Genomic DNA, 21,007 nt, shown 5'->3' on the forward strand with positions numbered 1-21,007 from the left:
TGGCCACCTGCGGGTAGATTTTGAATGAATACCTGTGTTTGTGTCTGCTTGTTGCTTTAAACAAATGAGGGCATCAGGCGCTTTTGTGCATGATACTGAGGAATCAGGAGAAGGCAGGAGGAATGAAACAGTGTTTGTGGAACGTGTATGTATACAAACTACGAACATTCGTGCTTATGTTGTGGACCTCATGGCGCAGCGGTAGCGCATCTGACTCCAGATCCGAAAGTCTGTATGTTCAAATCTAATCGATCTCCCAAATGAGCTATTTCAGCGTTGTATGGCGGCAATTCAAACAGCCCCAAAACGCACTGTTTCCTGACCGGGAATCGAACCCGGGCCGCGGCAGATGAAGGTGCCTGAATCCTAACCACTAGATCACCAGAAAAGCTGCAAGTCTCCTGCCAGCAAGCACAGCAACGCAGTGTTTCCTGCTTGCTCCAGTGCAATTCAGATCCTTTTGTGCCAGGCAAACTGTTCGGACAAAATGATACTTTTTACATGAGAACACAAAAGACGTGTTCGCGAAAGCACGGCACCAAGTGCGGGTAGGCATCCACTTGAAATCGATTTCCTTCAGTGGTTTTCTCTGGATGTTGTCTCTCTCGGTGCCGGCGAACATTTCATTGATGCATTTGTCCTGAACTGAAGGCTTTTGCCCATCTCGCGTGGTCAGAGCTGCTCTGTCTGTCTATTACCTGCCTGTTACCCTTATCGGGAACAGGCCGCCTGTTCAACATTCAACAGCAAACCCAGAAAGACAAATAAACAGAAAGATGTGTCTCTCAGCCCCGGTGGCAAAGGTGCAATGGATGTTATCCAAATAAATCCCCCATGAGAGTCTGTGTGCATTGGCTTCCTTATAAAGTTTGTATTTGAAATGTGCGGGAAAAGCGTAAAATTATGAAAACATCCTGATGGCCAGTACGGGGATCGAAATCGCGACCTTGTCGTTATTAGCACCAGGCTTTCACCAACTGAGCTACCCGGCCACAACGCTCTCGTTGGCCAGGCTCGAACCCAGGCTGCGAGATTGTCTTTCAGCCTCACACTGGGTGACCGAGTTACTGCACAATCATTGAACACACTGCATCGGTTAAACATTGTTAACTGTTCGTATATACAACTGGGCAGAGTGTAAATCGAAACTAACAGAAAGGCAGCTCTATGGTCTAACAAACCTCATTCTAAAATTTACTATCGCACCACAGCCCCTCCCACAAATACTGTTCCGGTATAAAAGCAGACGGCGGGACCCCGACTGGATTCGAACCTGCAGCGGACGGTTGGAGCCGGATCCAGCATGTCCGATGTGGTTTCACTCCCATTCGTTTAGGAAACGCGGCATCAGGAGCGTAAAATTTCTCTTCATTCGCTCCTCTTGTAGTGAAGGAGACAGAAACTAACTAAAATCTGCCGAAACCCGGTATCGAACCAGGGACCTTTAAATCTTCAGTCTATCGCTCTCCCAACTGAGCTATTTTGGCTTCACATTCAAGGCTGTATTCTGTCGTTCTTCTGGCGGATTTTCTATCCCCGGGTGGAATTGCCCCTCTCGCTCATTCCTCACTTCGGGCAATGTGACCCGACCAGATCTCGGAGCTCAGGTTGTGTTAATGTAAAGCTGCAGCGTTGATAAAGATACAATGCTGACACAGCACGGGGGACCTCACCGTGTTGGACACAGCGTGAAATGACATGTTCAAATAAAGTCACAGAGCACAACACATGTGTAAAATTCCCTGTTCTTTTCTCCACACTGATGGGTTGTGAAGGGAGAGACGGGCCGAAGTCTCACTGAGCCGCACTGATCACGAGCCAAATCAAGTTCAATCTTCAGCTGCAGGTATGGTGCTGAGCCCGACACAGAAGTGAAAATGCCCGTGGTTCTTAATTCCTCACACAGTGGGCTACTGAGCAATACAGGAAGGGCTAATGAACATCTTAATGCTCAAGTTATCACGGGCCACGGACTCTCTGATTCCAGGCTTGCACAAGTTGGTAAGTTTCAAAATTTGCATTTTTCACACTGGCAATGAATGAATCGATTGCCGTGCCTTTGATAAGCTAAGTTTGTTAGGGAGATGCAGTGGGCAAGAAGATACACAGAAGATTGATGAAAACCGTGACTGCCCTGACACTGTGAGCTGCAGTTAAATGTTGGCAACATTTAAAGTCAGCCAGTCTAAATTTGACAGAAATCAATTCCTGCTGACTTTGAAACAGCACGCATTTTACAGAAATCAAGGATGTGTATTTTATATCGCTGTATGAAGAGTGATGTTGAGCAGCGGTGTGGAAAGTTGAATCAGGGGCGGAGCATTGCTCCGTAAGGGTGCATTGCATGGTGGCAATTCAAACAGCCCCAAAACGCACTGTTCCCTGACCGGGAATCGAACCCGGGCCGCGGCAGTGAGAGTACCGAATCCTAACCACTAGACCACCAGGGAAGCTGCAGCCAGCCTCCTGGCAGCAAGCACATCAACGCAGCTTTTCATGCCTGCTCCTTTGCAATTCAGATCCTTTCGCGCCAGGCAAACTGTTCGGACAAAATTATATTTTTTACATGAGAACACAACAGACGTGTTCGCGAAAGCACGGCACCAAGTGCGGGTAGGCATCCACTTGAAATCGATTTCCTCCTGTGTTTTTCTCTGGATGTTGTCTCTCTCGGTGCTGGGTGAACAATTCATTGATGCATTGGTTCCAGTGATGAACGATTGCCATTACGTGGATAGACCAGAGAAGTTGGAGCTGTTCTCCTTAGAGCATAGACGGCTAAGAGGAAATTTGACAGAGGGTTTTAAAATCAAGAAAACGATAAGATAGAGTAAATAAACAGAAAAGATGGATGAATACAAAAGACAAAGCTGAAGTGTCTGTAACCATCCTGAGAGAAGCCAGACTTCATTCAATTTGATTAATTCCAAGCGATATTAAGAAACAGCTGAGCTCATTAGTTACAGCAAATGCAATGAGCTCCGACAACACTCCGTCTGCAGCACTAAAAGCGTGTGCTCCAGAACTAGCCATGCCTCGGGGAAGCGGTTGTGTTAAGAGATTGAGTAAACTAGGCCTGTAATCTCTTGAATTCGGAAGAATGAGAGGGGATCTCATGAAGCATGCAAAATTATTACAGGGTTTGATCGGTTGGATGCTGGGAGAATGATTCCCTTGGCTGGGGAGTCTAGAACCAGCGGACACAGCCTCAGGATAAAGGTTAGGCCATTCAGGACTGAGAGAAGACATTTCTTCACACAGAGAGTGGCGAATCTTTGGAATTCTCTTCCCCAGAGTGCTGTGGAGGCTCAGTTATTGGGTATATTCAAAACAGAAGTGGGTGATTTCTGACTGGTAAGGGCATCAAGGGATATGGCGATAGGGCCGGGGAGTGGAATTGAGGCAGGAGATCAGCCATGATCTCATTGAATCCCCTGCACTGCTTAAAAATCTGTTCCATTACCTTTTTTTTCCAGTTCTGACGAAAGGTTATCGACTTGAAACGTTACCTCTGTTTCTCTCTTCGCTGATGCTGCCTGACCTGCTGAGTATCTCCAGCATTTTCTGTTTCAATTCATATTTCCAGCATCTGCAGTATTTTCTCAGTTCGCATTTCTTTCATTGTGCAAAACAAGGATATCGCTTAATTAATGACGCTTTGAAAGCAACATAAAAGTTTAACATTATAACTACCGCCCAACGTGGGGCTCGAACCCACGACCCTGAGATTAAGAGTCTCATGCTCTACCGCCTGAGCTAGCCGGGCCTGTTGATGCAATATTGCCTTGTCGCTGATTGCAGTCAGGAACCTTGTGGCTCCGGCCCGGTCACAACAGCATGTCTGAGCCGCGTTTCTGCAAACTACGAAACAAGTTCTCCAGAAGCCCAAGGCGTATAAGGAACTCAAGCAGCAAAATCCCTTTCATTAACCACAGGGGTTCAGGCAAATTTCTGATCGCAAATCGCTTTAGTCCTTGTCAATATCTCTTGTCTATTTCCCGGAGATTCCCGATTCTGTCTGTCTCTCTGGCTCTGTTTATTGTGTCTGTGGCCACCTGCGGGTAGATTTTGAATGAATACCTGTGTTTGTGTCTGCTTGTTGCTTTAAACAAATGAGGGCATCAGGCGCTTTTGTGCATGATACTGAGGAATCAGGAGAAGGCAGGAGGAATGAAACAGTGTTTGTGGAACGTGTATGTATACAAACTACGAACATTCGTGCTTATGTTGTGGACCTCATGGCGCAGCGGTAGCGCATCTGACTCCAGATCCGAAAGTCTGTATGTTCAAATCTAATCGATCTCCCAAATGAGCTATTTCAGCGTTGTATGGCGGCAATTCAAACAGCCCCAAAACGCACTGTTTCCTGACCGGGAATCGAACCCGGGCCGCGGCAGATGAAGGTGCCTGAATCCTAACCACTAGATCACCAGAAAAGCTGCAAGTCTCCTGCCAGCAAGCACAGCAACGCAGTGTTTCCTGCTTGCTCCAGTGCAATTCAGATCCTTTTGTGCCAGGCAAACTGTTCGGACAAAATGATACTTTTTACATGAGAACACAAAAGACGTGTTCGCGAAAGCACGGCACCAAGTGCGGGTAGGCATCCACTTGAAATCGATTTCCTTCAGTGGTTTTCTCTGGATGTTGTCTCTCTCGGTGCCGGCGAACATTTCATTGATGCATTTGTCCTGAACTGAAGGCTTTTGCCCATCTCGCGTGGTCAGAGCTGCTCTGTCTGTCTATTACCTGCCTGTTACCCTTATCGGGAACAGGCCGCCTGTTCAACATTCAACAGCAAACCCAGAAAGACAAATAAACAGAAAGATGTGTCTCTCAGCCCCGGTGGCAAAGGTGCAATGGATGTTATCCAAATAAATCCCCCATGAGAGTCTGTGTGCATTGGCTTCCTTATAAAGTTTGTATTTGAAATGTGCGGGAAAAGCGTAAAATTATGAAAACATCCTGATGGCCAGTACGGGGATCGAAATCGCGACCTTGTCGTTATTAGCACCAGGCTTTCACCAACTGAGCTACCCGGCCACAACGCTCTCGTTGGCCAGGCTCGAACCCAGGCTGCGAGATTGTCTTTCAGCCTCACACTGGGTGACCGAGTTACTGCACAATCATTGAACACACTGCATCGGTTAAACATTGTTAACTGTTCGTATATACAACTGGGCAGAGTGTAAATCGAAACTAACAGAAAGGCAGCTCTATGGTCTAACAAACCTCATTCTAAAATTTACTATCGCACCACAGCCCCTCCCACAAATACTGTTCCGGTATAAAAGCAGACGGCGGGACCCCGACTGGATTCGAACCTGCAGCGGACGGTTGGAGCCGGATCCAGCATGTCCGATGTGGTTTCACTCCCATTCGTTTAGGAAACGCGGCATCAGGAGCGTAAAATTTCTCTTCATTCGCTCCTCTTGTAGTGAAGGAGACAGAAACTAACTAAAATCTGCCGAAACCCGGTATCGAACCAGGGACCTTTAAATCTTCAGTCTATCGCTCTCCCAACTGAGCTATTTTGGCTTCACATTCAAGGCTGTATTCTGTCGTTCTTCTGGCGGATTTTCTATCCCCGGGTGGAATTGCCCCTCTCGCTCATTCCTCACTTCGGGCAATGTGACCCGACCAGATCTCGGAGCTCAGGTTGTGTTAATGTAAAGCTGCAGCGTTGATAAAGATACAATGCTGACACAGCACGGGGGACCTCACCGTGTTGGACACAGCGTGAAATGACATGTTCAAATAAAGTCACAGAGCACAACACATGTGTAAAATTCCCTGTTCTTTTCTCCACACTGATGGGTTGTGAAGGGAGAGACGGGCCGAAGTCTCACTGAGCCGCACTGATCACGAGCCAAATCAAGTTCAATCTTCAGCTGCAGGTATGGTGCTGAGCCCGACACAGAAGTGAAAATGCCCGTGGTTCTTAATTCCTCACACAGTGGGCTACTGAGCAATACAGGAAGGGCTAATGAACATCTTAATGCTCAAGTTATCACGGGCCACGGACTCTCTGATTCCAGGCTTGCACAAGTTGGTAAGTTTCAAAATTTGCATTTTTCACACTGGCAATGAATGAATCGATTGCCGTGCCTTTGATAAGCTAAGTTTGTTAGGGAGATGCAGTGGGCAAGAAGATACACAGAAGATTGATGAAAACCGTGACTGCCCTGACACTGTGAGCTGCAGTTAAATGTTGGCAACATTTAAAGTCAGCCAGTCTAAATTTGACAGAAATCAATTCCTGCTGACTTTGAAACAGCACGCATTTTACAGAAATCAAGGATGTGTATTTTATATCGCTGTATGAAGAGTGATGTTGAGCAGCGGTGTGGAAAGTTGAATCAGGGGCGGAGCATTGCTCCGTAAGGGTGCATTGCATGGTGGCAATTCAAACAGCCCCAAAACGCACTGTTCCCTGACCGGGAATCGAACCCGGGCCGCGGCAGTGAGAGTACCGAATCCTAACCACTAGACCACCAGGGAAGCTGCAGCCAGCCTCCTGGCAGCAAGCACATCAACGCAGCTTTTCATGCCTGCTCCTTTGCAATTCAGATCCTTTCGCGCCAGGCAAACTGTTCGGACAAAATTATATTTTTTACATGAGAACACAACAGACGTGTTCGCGAAAGCACGGCACCAAGTGCGGGTAGGCATCCACTTGAAATCGATTTCCTCCTGTGTTTTTCTCTGGATGTTGTCTCTCTCGGTGCTGGGTGAACAATTCATTGATGCATTGGTTCCAGTGATGAACGATTGCCATTACGTGGATAGACCAGAGAAGTTGGAGCTGTTCTCCTTAGAGCATAGACGGCTAAGAGGAAATTTGACAGAGGGTTTTAAAATCAAGAAAACGATAAGATAGAGTAAATAAACAGAAAAGATGGATGAATACAAAAGACAAAGCTGAAGTGTCTGTAACCATCCTGAGAGAAGCCAGACTTCATTCAATTTGATTAATTCCAAGCGATATTAAGAAACAGCTGAGCTCATTAGTTACAGCAAATGCAATGAGCTCCGACAACACTCCGTCTGCAGCACTAAAAGCGTGTGCTCCAGAACTAGCCATGCCTCGGGGAAGCGGTTGTGTTAAGAGATTGAGTAAACTAGGCCTGTAATCTCTTGAATTCGGAAGAATGAGAGGGGATCTCATGAAGCATGCAAAATTATTACAGGGTTTGATCGGTTGGATGCTGGGAGAATGATTCCCTTGGCTGGGGAGTCTAGAACCAGCGGACACAGCCTCAGGATAAAGGTTAGGCCATTCAGGACTGAGAGAAGACATTTCTTCACACAGAGAGTGGCGAATCTTTGGAATTCTCTTCCCCAGAGTGCTGTGGAGGCTCAGTTATTGGGTATATTCAAAACAGAAGTGGGTGATTTCTGACTGGTAAGGGCATCAAGGGATATGGCGATAGGGCTGGGGAGTGGAATTGAGGCAGGAGATCAGCCATGATCTCATTGAATCCCCTGCACTGCTTAAAAATCTGTTCCATTACCTTTTTTTTCCAGTTCTGACGAAAGGTTATCGACTTGAAACGTTACCTCTGTTTCTCTCTTCGCTGATGCTGCCTGACCTGCTGAGTATCTCCAGCATTTTCTGTTTCAATTCATATTTCCAGCATCTGCAGTATTTTCTCAGTTCGCATTTCTTTCATTGTGCAAAACAAGGATATCGCTTAATTAATGACGCTTTGAAAGCAACATAAAAGTTTAACATTATAACTACCGCCCAACGTGGGGCTCGAACCCACGACCCTGAGATTAAGAGTCTCATGCTCTACCGCCTGAGCTAGCCGGGCCTGTTGATGCAATATTGCCTTGTCGCTGATTGCAGTCAGGAACCTTGTGGCTCCGGCCCGGTCACAACAGCATGTCTGAGCCGCGTTTCTGCAAACTACGAAACAAGTTCTCCAGAAGCCCAAGGCGTATAAGGAACTCAAGCAGCAAAATCCCTTTCATTAACCACAGGGGTTCAGGCAAATTTCTGATCGCAAATCGCTTTAGTCCTTGTCAATATCTCTTGTCTATTTCCCGGAGATTCCCGATTCTGTCTGTCTCTCTGGCTCTGTTTATTGTGTCTGTGGCCACCTGCGGGTAGATTTTGAATGAATACCTGTGTTTGTGTCTGCTTGTTGCTTTAAACAAATGAGGGCATCAGGCGCTTTTGTGCATGATACTGAGGAATCAGGAGAAGGCAGGAGGAATGAAACAGTGTTTGTGGAACGTGTATGTATACAAACTACGAACATTCGTGCTTATGTTGTGGACCTCATGGCGCAGCGGTAGCGCATCTGACTCCAGATCCGAAAGTCTGTATGTTCAAATCTAATCGATCTCCCAAATGAGCTATTTCAGCGTTGTATGGCGGCAATTCAAACAGCCCCAAAACGCACTGTTTCCTGACCGGGAATCGAACCCGGGCCGCGGCAGATGAAGGTGCCTGAATCCTAACCACTAGATCACCAGAAAAGCTGCAAGTCTCCTGCCAGCAAGCACAGCAACGCAGTGTTTCCTGCTTGCTCCAGTGCAATTCAGATCCTTTTGTGCCAGGCAAACTGTTCGGACAAAATGATACTTTTTACATGAGAACACAAAAGACGTGTTCGCGAAAGCACGGCACCAAGTGCGGGTAGGCATCCACTTGAAATCGATTTCCTTCAGTGGTTTTCTCTGGATGTTGTCTCTCTCGGTGCCGGCGAACATTTCATTGATGCATTTGTCCTGAACTGAAGGCTTTTGCCCATCTCGCGTGGTCAGAGCTGCTCTGTCTGTCTATTACCTGCCTGTTACCCTTATCGGGAACAGGCCGCCTGTTCAACATTCAACAGCAAACCCAGAAAGACAAATAAACAGAAAGATGTGTCTCTCAGCCCCGGTGGCAAAGGTGCAATGGATGTTATCCAAATAAATCCCCCATGAGAGTCTGTGTGCATTGGCTTCCTTATAAAGTTTGTATTTGAAATGTGCGGGAAAAGCGTAAAATTATGAAAACATCCTGATGGCCAGTACGGGGATCGAAATCGCGACCTTGTCGTTATTAGCACCAGGCTTTCACCAACTGAGCTACCCGGCCACAACGCTCTCGTTGGCCAGGCTCGAACCCAGGCTGCGAGATTGTCTTTCAGCCTCACACTGGGTGACCGAGTTACTGCACAATCATTGAACACACTGCATCGGTTAAACATTGTTAACTGTTCGTATATACAACTGGGCAGAGTGTAAATCGAAACTAACAGAAAGGCAGCTCTATGGTCTAACAAACCTCATTCTAAAATTTACTATCGCACCACAGCCCCTCCCACAAATACTGTTCCGGTATAAAAGCAGACGGCGGGACCCCGACTGGATTCGAACCTGCAGCGGACGGTTGGAGCCGGATCCAGCATGTCCGATGTGGTTTCACTCCCATTCGTTTAGGAAACGCGGCATCAGGAGCGTAAAATTTCTCTTCATTCGCTCCTCTTGTAGTGAAGGAGACAGAAACTAACTAAAATCTGCCGAAACCCGGGATCGAACCAGGGACCTTTAAATCTTCAGTCTATCGCTCTCCCAACTGAGCTATTTTGGCTTCACATTCAAGGCTGTATTCTGTCGTTCTTCTGGCGGATTTTCTATCCCCGGGTGGAATTGCCCCTCTCGCTCATTCCTCACTTCGGGCAATGTGACCCGACCAGATCTCGGAGCTCAGGTTGTGTTAATGTAAAGCTGCAGCGTTGATAAAGATACAATGCTGACACAGCACGGGGGACCTCACCGTGTAATGACATGTTCAAATAAAGTCACAGAGCACAACACATGTGTAAAATTCCCTGTTCTTTTCTCCACACTGATGGGTTGTGAAGGGAGAGACGGGCCGAAGTCTCACTGAGCCGCACTGATCACGAGCCAAATCAAGTTCAATCTTCAGCTGCAGGTATGGTGCTGAGCCCGACACAGAAGTGAAAATGCCCGTGGTTCTTAATTCCTCACACAGTGGGCTACTGAGCAATACAGGAAGGGCTAATGAACATCTTAATGCTCAAGTTATCACGGGCCACGGACTCTCTGATTCCAGGCTTGCACAAGTTGGTAAGTTTCAAAATTTGCATTTTTCACACTGGCAATGAATGAATCGATTGCCGTGCCTTTGATAAGCTAAGTTTGTTAGGGAGATGCAGTGGGCAAGAAGATACACAGAAGATTGATGAAAACCGTGACTGCCCTGACACTGTGAGCTGCAGTTAAATGTTGGCAACATTTAAAGTCAGCCAGTCTAAATTTGACAGAAATCAATTCCTGCTGACTTTGAAACAGCACGCATTTTACAGAAATCAAGGATGTGTATTTTATATCGCTGTATGAAGAGTGATGTTGAGCAGCGGTGTGGAAAGTTGAATCAGGGGCGGAGCATTGCTCCGTAAGGGTGCATTGCATGGTGGTAATTCAAACAGCCCCAAAACGCACTGTTCCCTGACCGGGAATCGAACCCGGGCCGCGGCAGTGAGAGTGCCGAATCCTAACCACTAGACCACCAGGGAAGCTGCAGCCAGCCTCCTGGCAGCAAGCACATCAACGCAGCTTTTCATGCCTGCTCCTTTGCAATTCAGATCCTTTCGCGCCAGGCAAACTGTTCGGACAAAATTATATTTTTTACATGAGAACACAACAGACGTGTTCGCGAAAGCACGGCACCAAGTGCGGGTAGGCATCCACTTGAAATCGATTTCCTCCTGTGTTTTTCTCTGGATGTTGTCTCTCTCGGTGCTGGGTGAACAATTCATTGATGCATTGGTTCCAGTGATGAACGATTGCCATTACGTGGATAGACCAGAGAAGTTGGAGCTGTTCTCCTTAGAGCATAGACGGCTAAGAGGAAATTTGACAGAGGGTTTTAAAATCAAGAAAACGATAAGATAGAGTAAATAAACAGAAAAGATGGATGAATACAAAAGACAAAGCTGAAGTGTCTGTAACCATCCTGAGAGAAGCCAGACTTCATTCAATTTGATTAATTCCAAGCGATATTAAGAAACAGCTGAGCTCATTAGTTACAGCAAATGCAATGAGCTCCGACAACACTCCGTCTGCAGCACTAAAAGCGTGTGCTCCAGAACTAGCCATGCCTCGGGGAAGCGGTTGTGTTAAGAGATTGAGTAAACTAGGCCTGTAATCTCTTGAATTCGGAAGAATGAGAGGGGATCTCATGAAGCATGCAAAATTATTACAGGGTTTGATCGGTTGGATGCTGGGAGAATGATTCCCTTGGCTGGGGAGTCTAGAACCAGCGGACACAGCCTCAGGATAAAGGTTAGGCCATTCAGGACTGAGAGAAGACATTTCTTCACACAGAGAGTGGCGAATCTTTGGAATTCTCTTCCCCAGAGTGCTGTGGAGGCTCAGTTATTGGGTATATTCAAAACAGAAGTGGGTGATTTCTGACTGGTAAGGGCATCAAGGGATATGGCGATAGGGCCGGGGAGTGGAATTGAGGCAGGAGATCAGCCATGATCTCATTGAATCCCCTGCACTGCTTAAAGATCTGTTCCATTACCTTTTTTTTCCAGTTCTGACGAAAGGTTATCGACTTGAAACGTTACCTCTGTTTCTCTCTTCGCTGATGCTGCCTGACCTGCTGAGTATCTCCAGCATTTTCTGTTTCAATTCATATTTCCAGCATCTGCAGTATTTTCTCAGTTCGCATTTCTTTCATTGTGCAAAACAAGGATATCGCTTAATTAATGACGCTTTGAAAGCAACATAAAAGTTTAACATTATAACTACCGCCCAACGTGGGGCTCGAACCCACGACCCTGAGATTAAGAGTCTCATGCTCTACCGCCTGAGCTAGCCGGGCCTGTTGATGCAATATTGCCTTGTCGCTGATTGCAGTCAGGAACCTTGTGGCTCCGGCCCGGTCACAACAGCATGTCTGAGCCGCGTTTCTGCAAACTACGAAACAAGTTCTCCAGAAGCCCAAGGCGTATAAGGAACTCAAGCAGCAAAATCCCTTTCATTAACCACAGGGGTTCAGGCAAATTTCTGATCGCAAATCGCTTTAGTCCTTGTCAATATCTCTTGTCTATTTCCCGGAGATTCCCGATTCTGTCTGTCTCTCTGGCTCTGTTTATTGTGTCTGTGGCCACCTGCGGGTAGATTTTGAATGAATACCTGTGTTTGTGTCTGCTTGTTGCTTTAAACAAATGAGGGCATCAGGCGCTTTTGTGCATGATACTGAGGAATCAGGAGAAGGCAGGAGGAATGAAACAGTGTTTGTGGAACGTGTATGTATACAAACTACGAACATTCGTGCTTATGTTGTGGACCTCATGGCGCAGCGGTAGCGCATCTGACTCCAGATCCGAAAGTCTGTATGTTCAAATCTAATCGATCTCCCAAATGAGCTATTTCAGCGTTGTATGGCGGCAATTCAAACAGCCCCAAAACGCACTGTTTCCTGACCGGGAATCGAACCCGGGCCGCGGCAGATGAAGGTGCCTGAATCCTAACCACTAGATCACCAGAAAAGCTGCAAGTCTCCTGCCAGCAAGCACAGCAACGCAGTGTTTCCTGCTTGCTCCAGTGCAATTCAGATCCTTTTGTGCCAGGCAAACTGTTCGGACAAAATGATACTTTTTACATGAGAACACAAAAGACGTGTTCGCGAAAGCACGGCACCAAGTGCGGGTAGGCATCCACTTGAAATCGATTTCCTTCAGTGGTTTTCTCTGGATGTTGTCTCTCTCGGTGCCGGCGAACATTTCATTGATGCATTTGTCCTGAACTGAAGGCTTTTGCCCATCTCGCGTGGTCAGAGCTGCTCTGTCTGTCTATTACCTGCCTGTTACCCTTATCGGGAACAGGCCGCCTGTTCAACATTCAACAGCAAACCCAGAAAGACAAATAAACAGAAAGATGTGTCTCTCAGCCCCGGTGGCAAAGGTGCAATGGATGTTATCCAAATAAATCCCCCATGAGAGTCTGTGTGCATTGGCTTCCTTATAAAGTTTGTATTTGAAATGTGCGGGAAAAGCGTAAAATTATGAAAACATCCTGATGGCCAGTACGGGGATCGAAATCGCGACCTTGTCGTTATTAGCACCAGGCTTTCACCAACTGAGCTACCCGGCCACAACGCTCTCGTTGGCCAGGCTCGAACCCAGGCTGCGAGATTGTCTTTCAGCCTCACACTGGGTGACCGAGTTACTGCACAATCATTGAACACACTGCATCGGTTAAACATTGTTAACTGTTCGTATATACAACTGGGCAGAGTGTAAATCGAAACTAACAGAAAGGCAGCTCTATGGTCTAACAAACCTCATTCTAAAATTTACTATCGCACCACAGCCCCTCCCACAAATACTGTTCCGGTATAAAAGCAGACGGCGGGACCCCGACTGGATTCGAACCTGCAGCGGACGGTTGGAGCCGGATCCAGCATGTCCGATGTGGTTTCACTCCCATTCGTTTAGGAAACGCGGCATCAGGAGCGTAAAATTTCTCTTCATTCGCTCCTCTTGTAGTGAAGGAGACAGAAACTAACTAAAATCTGCCGAAACCCGGGATCGAACCAGGGACCTTTAAATCTTCAGTCTATCGCTCTCCCAACTGAGCTATTTTGGCTTCACATTCAAGGCTGTATTCTGTCGTTCTTCTGGCGGATTTTCTATCCCCGGGTGGAATTGCCCCTCTCGCTCATTCCTCACTTCGGGCAATGTGACCCGACCAGATCTCGGAGCTCAGGTTGTGTTAATGTAAAGCTGCAGCGTTGATAAAGATACAATGCTGACACAGCACGGGGGACCTCACCGTGTTGGACACAGCGTGAAATGACATGTTCAAATAAAGTCACAGAGCACAACACATGTGTAAAATTCCCTGTTCTTTTCTCCACACTGATGGGTTGTGAAGGGAGAGACGGGCCGAAGTCTCACTGAGCCGCACTGATCACGAGCCAAATCAAGTTCAATCTTCAGCTGCAGGTATGGTGCTGAGCCCGACACAGAAGTGAAAATGCCCGTGGTTCTTAATTCCTCACACAGTGGGCTACTGAGCAATACAGGAAGGGCTAATGAACATCTTAATGCTCAAGTTATCACGGGCCACGGACTCTCTGATTCCAGGCTTGCACAAGTTGGTAAGTTTCAAAATTTGCATTTTTCACACTGGCAATGAATGAATCGATTGCCGTGCCTTTGATAAGCTAAGTTTGTTAGGGAGATGCAGTGGGCAAGAAGATACACAGAAGATTGATGAAAACCGTGACTGCCCTGACACTGTGAGCTGCAGTTAAATGTTGGCAACATTTAAAGTCAGCCAGTCTAAATTTGACAGAAATCAATTCCTGCTGACTTTGAAACAGCACGCATTTTACAGAAATCAAGGATGTGTATTTTATATCGCTGTATGAAGAGTGATGTTGAGCAGCGGTGTGGAAAGTTGAATCAGGGGCGGAGCATTGCTCCGTAAGGGTGCATTGCATGGTGGCAATTCAAACAGCCCCAAAACGCACTGTTCCCTGACCGGGAATCGAACCCGGGCCGCGGCAGTGAGAGTGCCGAATCCTAACCACTAGACCACCAGGGAAGCTGCAGCCAGCCTCCTGGCAGCAAGCACATCAACGCAGCTTTTCATGCCTGCTCCTTTGCAATTCAGATCCTTTCGCGCCAGGCAAACTGTTCGGACAAAATTATATTTTTTACATGAGAACACAACAGACGTGTTCGCGAAAGCACGGCACCAAGTGCGGGTAGGCATCCACTTGAAATCGATTTCCTCCTGTGTTTTTCTCTGGATGTTGTCTCTCTCGGTGCTGGGTGAACAATTCATTGATGCATTGGTTCCAGTGATGAACGATTGCCATTACGTGGATAGACCAGAGAAGTTGGAGCTGTTCTCCTTAGAGCATAGACGGCTAAGAGGAAATTTGACAGAGGGTTTTAAAATCAAGAAAACGATAAGATAGAGTAAATAAACAGAAAAGATGGATGAATACAAAAGACAAAGCTGAAGTGTCTGTAACCATCCTGAGAGAAGCCAGACTTCATTCAATTTGATTAATTCCAAGCGATATTAAGAAACAGCTGAGCTCATTAGTTACAGCAAATGCAATGAGCTCCGACAACACTCCGTCTGCAGCACTAAAAGCGTGTGCTCCAGAACTAGCCATGCCTCGGGGAAGCGGTTGTGTTAAGAGATTGAGTAAACTAGGCCTGTAATCTCTTGAATTCGGAAGAATGAGAGGGGATCTCATGAAGCATGCAAAATTATTACAGGGTTTGATCGGTTGGATGCTGGGAGAATGATTCCCTTGGCTGGGGAGTCTAGAACCAGCGGACACAGCCTCAGGATAAAGGTTAGGCCATTCAGGACTGAGAGAAGACATTTCTTCACACAGAGAGTGGCGAATCTTTGGAATTCTCTTCCCCAGAGTGCTGTGGAGGCTCAGTTATTGGGTATATTCAAAACAGAAGTGGGTGATTTCTGACTGGTAAGGGCATCAAGGGATATGGCGATAGGGCCGGGGAGTGGAATTGAGGCAGGAGATCAGCCATGATCTCATTGAATCCCCTGCACTGCTTAAAAATCTGTTCCATTACCTTTTTTTTCCAGTTCTGACGAAAGGTTATCGACTTGAAACGTTACCTCTGTTTCTCTCTTCGCTGATGCTGCCTGACCTGCTGAGTATCTCCAGCATTTTCTGTTTCAATTCATATTTCCAGCATCTGCAGTATTTTCTCAGTTCGCATTTCTTTCATTGTGCAAAACAAGGATATCGCTTAATTAATGACGCTTTGAAAGCAACATAAAAGTTTAACATTATAACTACCGCCCAACGTGGGGCTCGAACCCACGACCCTGAGATTAAGAGTCTCATGCTCTACCGCCTGAGCTAGCCGGGCCTGTTGATGCAATATTGCCTTGTCGCTGATTGCAGTCAGGAACCTTGTGGCTCCGGCCCGGTCACAACAGCATGTCTGAGCCGCGTTTCTGCAAACTACGAAACAAGTTCTCCAGAAGCCCAAGGCGTATAAGGAACTCAAGCAGCAAAATCCCTTTCATTAACCACAGGGGTTCAGGCAAATTTCTGATCGCAAATCGCTTTAGTCCTTGTCAATATCTCTTGTCTATTTCCCGGAGATTCCCGATTCTGTCTGTCTCTCTGGCTCTGTTTATTGTGTCTGTGGCCACCTGCGGGTAGATTTTGAATGAATACCTGTGTTTGTGTCTGCTTGTTGCTTTAAACAAATGAGGGCATCAGGCGCTTTTGTGCATGATACTGAGGAATCAGGAGAAGGCAGGAGGAATGAAACAGTGTTTGTGGAACGTGTATGTATACAAACTACGAACATTCGTGCTTATGTTGTGGACCTCATGGCGCAGCGGTAGCGCATCTGACTCCAGATCCGAAAGTCTGTATGTTCAAATCTAATCGATCTCCCAAATGAGCTATTTCAGCGTTGTATGGCGGCAATTCAAACAGCCCCAAAACGCACTGTTTCCTGACCGGGAATCGAACCCGGGCCGCGGCAGATGAAGGTGCCTGAATCCTAACCACTAGATCACCAGAAAAGCTGCAAGTCTCCTGCCAGCAAGCACAGCAACGCAGTGTTTCCTGCTTGCTCCAGTGCAATTCAGATCCTTTTGTGCCAGGCAAACTGTTCGGACAAAATGATACTTTTTACATGAGAACACAAAAGACGTGTTCGCGAAAGCACGGCACCAAGTGCGGGTAGGCATCCACTTGAAATCGATTTCCTTCAGTGGTTTTCTCTGGATGTTGTCTCTCTCGGTGCCGGCGAACATTTCATTGATGCATTTGTCCTGAACTGAAGGCTTTTGCCCATCTCGCGTGGTCAGAGCTGCTCTGTCTGTCTATTACCTGCCTGTTACCCTTATCGGGAACAGGCCGCCTGTTCAACATTCAACAGCAAACCCAGAAAGACAAATAAACAGAAAGATGTGTCTCTCAGCCCCGGTGGCAAAGGTGCAATGGATGTTATCCAAATAAATCCCCCATGAGAGTCTGTGTGCATTGGCTTCCTTATAAAGTTTGTATTTGAAATGTGCGGGAAAAGCGTAAAATTATGAAAACATCCTGATGGCCAGTACGGGGATCGAAATCGCGACCTTGTCGTTATTAGCACCAGGCTTTCACCAACTGAGCTACCCGGCCACAACGCTCTCGTTGGCCAGGCTCGAACCCAGGCTGCGAGATTGTCTTTCAGCCTCACACTGGGTGACCGAGTTACTGCACAATCATTGAACACACTGCATCGGTTAAACATTGTTAACTGTTCGTATATACAACTGGGCAGAGTGTAAATCGAAACTAACAGAAAGGCAGCTCTATGGTCTAACAAACCTCATTCTAAAATTTACTATCGCACCACAGCCCCTCCCACAAATACTGTTCCGGTATAAAAGCAGACGGCGGGACCCCGACTGGATTCGAACCTGCAGCGGACGGTTGGAGCCGGATCCAGCATGTCCGATGTGGTTTCACTCCCATTCGTTTAGGAAACGCGGCATCAGGAGCGTAAAATTTCTCTTCATTCGCTCCTCTTGTAGTGAAGGAGACAGAAACTAACTAAAATCTGCCGAAACCCGGGATCGAACCAGGGACCTTTAAATCTTCAGTCTATCGCTCTCCCAACTGAGCTATTTTGGCTTCACATTCAAGGCTGTATTCTGTCGTTCTTCTGGCGGATTTTCTATCCCCGGGTGGAATTGCCCCTCTCGCTCATTCCTCACTTCGGGCAATGTGACCCGACCAGATCTCGGAGCTCAGGTTGTGTTAATGTGAAGCTGCAGCGTTGATAAAGATACAATGCTGACACAGCACGGGGGACCTCACCGTGTTGGACACAGCGTGAAATGCAATGACATGTTCAAATAAAGTTACAGAGCACAACACATGTGTAAAATTCCCTGTTCTTTTCTCCACACTGATGGGTTGTGAAGGGAGAGACGGGCCGAAGTCTCACTGAGCCGCACTGATCACGAGCCAAATCAAGTTCAATCTTCAGCTGCAGGTATGGTGCTGAGCCCGACACAGAAGTGAAAATGCCCGTGGTTCTTAATTCCTCACACAGTGGGCTACTGAGCAATACAGGAAGGGCTAATGAACATCTTAATGCTCAAGTTATCACGGGCCACGGACTCTCTGATTCCAGGCTTGCACAAGTTGGTAAGTTTCAAAATTTGCATTTTTCACACTGGCAATGAATGAATCGATTGCCGTGCCTTTGATAAGCTAAGTTTGTTAGGGAGATGCAGTGGGCAAGAAGATACACAGAAGATTGATGAAAACCGTGACTGCCCTGACACTGTGAGCTGCAGTTAAATGTTGGCAACATTTAAAGTCAGCCAGCCTAAATTTGACAGAAATCAATTCCTGCTGACTTTGAAACAGCACGCATTTTACAGAAATCAAGGATGTGTATTTTATATCGCTGTATGAAGAGTGATGTTGAGCAGCGGTGTGGAAAGTTGAATCAGGGGCGGAGCATTGCTCCGTAAGGGTGCGTTGCATGGTGGCAATTCAAACAGCCCCAAAACGCACTGTTCCCTGACCGGGAATCGAACCCGGGCCGCTGGCAGATGAAAGTGCCGAATCCTAACCACTAGACCACCAGGGAAGCTGCAGCCAGCCTCCTGGCAGCAAGCACATCAACGCAGCTTTTCATGCCTGCTCCTTTGCAATTCAGATCCTTTCGCGCCAGGCAAACTGTTCGGACAAAATTATATTTTTTACATGAGAACTCAACAGACGTGTTCGCGAAAGCACGGCACCAAGTGCGGGTAGGCATCCACTTGAAATCGATTTCCTCCTGTGTTTTTCTCTGGATGTTGTCTCTCTCGGTGCTGGGTGAACAATTCATTGATGCATTGGTTCCAGTGATGAACGATTGCCATTACGTGGATAGACCAGAGAAGTTGGAGCTGTTCTCCTTAGAGCATAGACGGCTAAGAGGAAATTTGACAGAGGGTTTTAAAATCAAGAAAACGATAAGATAGAGTAAATAAACAGAAAAGATGGATGAATACAAAAGACAAAGCTGAAGTGTCTGTAACCATCCTGAGAGAAGCCAGACTTCATTCAATTTGATTAATTCCAAGCGATATTAAGAAACAGCTGAGCTCATTAGTTACAGCAAATGCAATGAGCTCCGACAACACTCCGTCTGCAGCACTAAAAGCGTGTGCTCCAGAACTAGCCATGCCTCGGGGAAGCGGTTGTGTTAAGAGATTGAGTAAACTAGGCCTGTAATCTCTTGAATTCGGAAGAATGAGAGGGGATCTCATGAAGCATGCAAAATTATTACAGGGTTTGATCGGTTGGATGCTGGGAGAATGATTCCCTTGGCTGGGGAGTCTAGAACCAGCGGACACAGCCTCAGGATAAAGGTTAGGCCATTCAGGACTGAGAGAAGACATTTCTTCACACAGAGAGTGGCGAATCTTTGGAATTCTCTTCCCCAGAGTGCTGTGGAGGCTCAGTTATTGGGTATATTCAAAACAGAAGTGGGTGATTTCTGACTGGTAAGGGCATCAAGGGATATGGCGATAGGGCCGGGGAGTGGAATTGAGGCAGGAGATCAGCCATGATCTCATTGAATCCCCTGCACTGCTTAAAAATCTGTTCCATTACCTTTTTTTTCCAGTTCTGACGAAAGGTTATCGACTTGAAACGTTACCTCTGTTTCTCTCTTCGCTGATGCTGCCTGACCTGCTGAGTATCTCCAGCATTTTCTGTTTCAATTCATATTTCCAGCATCTGCAGTATTTTCTCAGTTCGCATTTCTTTCATTGTGCAAAACAAGGATATCGCTTAATTAATGACGCTTTGAAAGCAACATAAAAGTTTAACATTATAACTACCGCCCAACGTGGGGCTCGAACCCACGACCCTGAGATTAAGAGTCTCATGCTCTACCGCCTGAGCTAGCCGGGCCTGTTGATGCAATATTGCCTTGTCGCTGATTGCAGTCAGGAACCTTGTGGCTCCGGCCCGGTCACAACAGCATGTCTGAGCCGCGTTTCTGCAAACTACGAAACAAGTTCTCCAGAAGCCCAAGGCGTATAAGGAACTCAAGCAGCAAAATCCCTTTCATTAACCACAGGGGTTCAGGCAAATTTCTGATCGCAAATCGCTTTAGTCCTTGTCAATATCTCTTGTCTATTTCCCGGAGATTCCCGATTCTGTCTGTCTCTCTGGCTCTGTTTATTGTGTCTGTGGCCACCTGCGGGTAGATTTTGAATGAATACCTGTGTTTGTGTCTGCTTGTTGCTTTAAACAAATGAGGGCATCAGGCGCTTTTGTGCATGATACTGAGGAATCAGGAGAAGGCAGGAGGAATGAAACAATGTTTGTGGAACGTGTATGTATACAAACTACGAACATTCGTGCTTATGTTGTGGACCTCATGGCGCAGCGGTAGCGCATCTGACTCCAGATCCGAAAGTCCGCATGTTCAAATCTAATCGATCTCCCAAATGAGCTATTTCAGCGTTGTATGGCGGCAATTCAAACAGCCCCAAAACGCACTGTTTCCTGACCGGGAATCGAACCCGGGCCGCGGCAGATGAAGGTGCCTGAATCCTAACCACTAGATCACCAGAAAAGCTGCAAGTCTCCTGCCAGCAAGCACAGCAACGCAGTGTTTCCTGCTTGCTCCAGTGCAATTCAGATCCTTTTGTGCCAGGCAAACTGTTCGGACAAAATGATACTTTTTACATGAGAACACAAAAGACGTGTTCGCGAAAGCACGGCACCAAGTGCGGGTAGGCATCCACTTGAAATCGATTTCCTTCAGTGGTTTTCTCTGGATGTTGTCTCTCTCGGTGCCGGCGAACATTTCATTGATGCATTTGTCCTGAACTGAAGGCTTTTGCCCATCTCGCGTGGTCAGAGCTGCTCTGTCTGTCTATTACCTGCCTGTTACCCTTATCGGGAACAGGCCGCCTGTTCAACATTCAACAGCAAACCCAGAAAGACAAATAAACAGAA

The 21,007-nt window shown here is 46.9% G+C and overlaps 12 non-coding genes across 12 annotated transcripts; all 12 read right to left on the reverse strand.

Annotated features, from left to right (window-relative positions):
• Positions 1-2,378: 2,378 nt before the first annotated feature.
• On the reverse strand, positions 2,379-2,450 carry trnae-cuc (transfer RNA glutamic acid (anticodon CUC)). Its single transcript has one exon. It is a non-coding gene; the product is annotated as a tRNA-Glu (tRNA).
• A 1,243-nt stretch (positions 2,451-3,693) lies between these two features.
• On the reverse strand, positions 3,694-3,766 carry trnak-cuu (transfer RNA lysine (anticodon CUU)). The gene has a single exon. It is a non-coding gene; the product is annotated as a tRNA-Lys (tRNA).
• A 2,660-nt stretch (positions 3,767-6,426) lies between these two features.
• On the reverse strand, positions 6,427-6,498 carry trnae-cuc (transfer RNA glutamic acid (anticodon CUC)). Its single transcript has one exon. It is a non-coding gene; the product is annotated as a tRNA-Glu (tRNA).
• Positions 6,499-7,741: 1,243 nt separating this feature from the next.
• On the reverse strand, positions 7,742-7,814 carry trnak-cuu (transfer RNA lysine (anticodon CUU)). The gene has a single exon. It is a non-coding gene; the product is annotated as a tRNA-Lys (tRNA).
• A 1,696-nt stretch (positions 7,815-9,510) lies between these two features.
• trnaf-gaa (transfer RNA phenylalanine (anticodon GAA)) lies at positions 9,511-9,583 on the reverse strand. Its single transcript has one exon. It is a non-coding gene; the product is annotated as a tRNA-Phe (tRNA).
• Positions 9,584-10,460: 877 nt separating this feature from the next.
• Positions 10,461-10,532, reverse strand: trnae-cuc (transfer RNA glutamic acid (anticodon CUC)). Its single transcript has one exon. It is a non-coding gene; the product is annotated as a tRNA-Glu (tRNA).
• A 1,243-nt stretch (positions 10,533-11,775) lies between these two features.
• On the reverse strand, positions 11,776-11,848 carry trnak-cuu (transfer RNA lysine (anticodon CUU)). Its single transcript has one exon. It is a non-coding gene; the product is annotated as a tRNA-Lys (tRNA).
• A 1,696-nt stretch (positions 11,849-13,544) lies between these two features.
• On the reverse strand, positions 13,545-13,617 carry trnaf-gaa (transfer RNA phenylalanine (anticodon GAA)). The gene has a single exon. It is a non-coding gene; the product is annotated as a tRNA-Phe (tRNA).
• An 891-nt stretch (positions 13,618-14,508) lies between these two features.
• Positions 14,509-14,580, reverse strand: trnae-cuc (transfer RNA glutamic acid (anticodon CUC)). Its single transcript has one exon. It is a non-coding gene; the product is annotated as a tRNA-Glu (tRNA).
• A 1,243-nt stretch (positions 14,581-15,823) lies between these two features.
• trnak-cuu (transfer RNA lysine (anticodon CUU)) lies at positions 15,824-15,896 on the reverse strand. Its single transcript has one exon. It is a non-coding gene; the product is annotated as a tRNA-Lys (tRNA).
• A 1,696-nt stretch (positions 15,897-17,592) lies between these two features.
• trnaf-gaa (transfer RNA phenylalanine (anticodon GAA)) lies at positions 17,593-17,665 on the reverse strand. Its single transcript has one exon. It is a non-coding gene; the product is annotated as a tRNA-Phe (tRNA).
• Positions 17,666-19,878: 2,213 nt separating this feature from the next.
• Positions 19,879-19,951, reverse strand: trnak-cuu (transfer RNA lysine (anticodon CUU)). The gene has a single exon. It is a non-coding gene; the product is annotated as a tRNA-Lys (tRNA).
• Between the last annotated feature and the right edge of the window lie 1,056 nt (positions 19,952-21,007).

Source organism: Somniosus microcephalus, unplaced genomic scaffold (assembly GCF_052327205.1).
Source record: "Somniosus microcephalus isolate GS21.2 unplaced genomic scaffold, FLI_Smic_1.0 unresolved_chr4, whole genome shotgun sequence".
Taxonomy (NCBI): domain Eukaryota; kingdom Metazoa; phylum Chordata; class Chondrichthyes; order Squaliformes; family Somniosidae; genus Somniosus; species Somniosus microcephalus.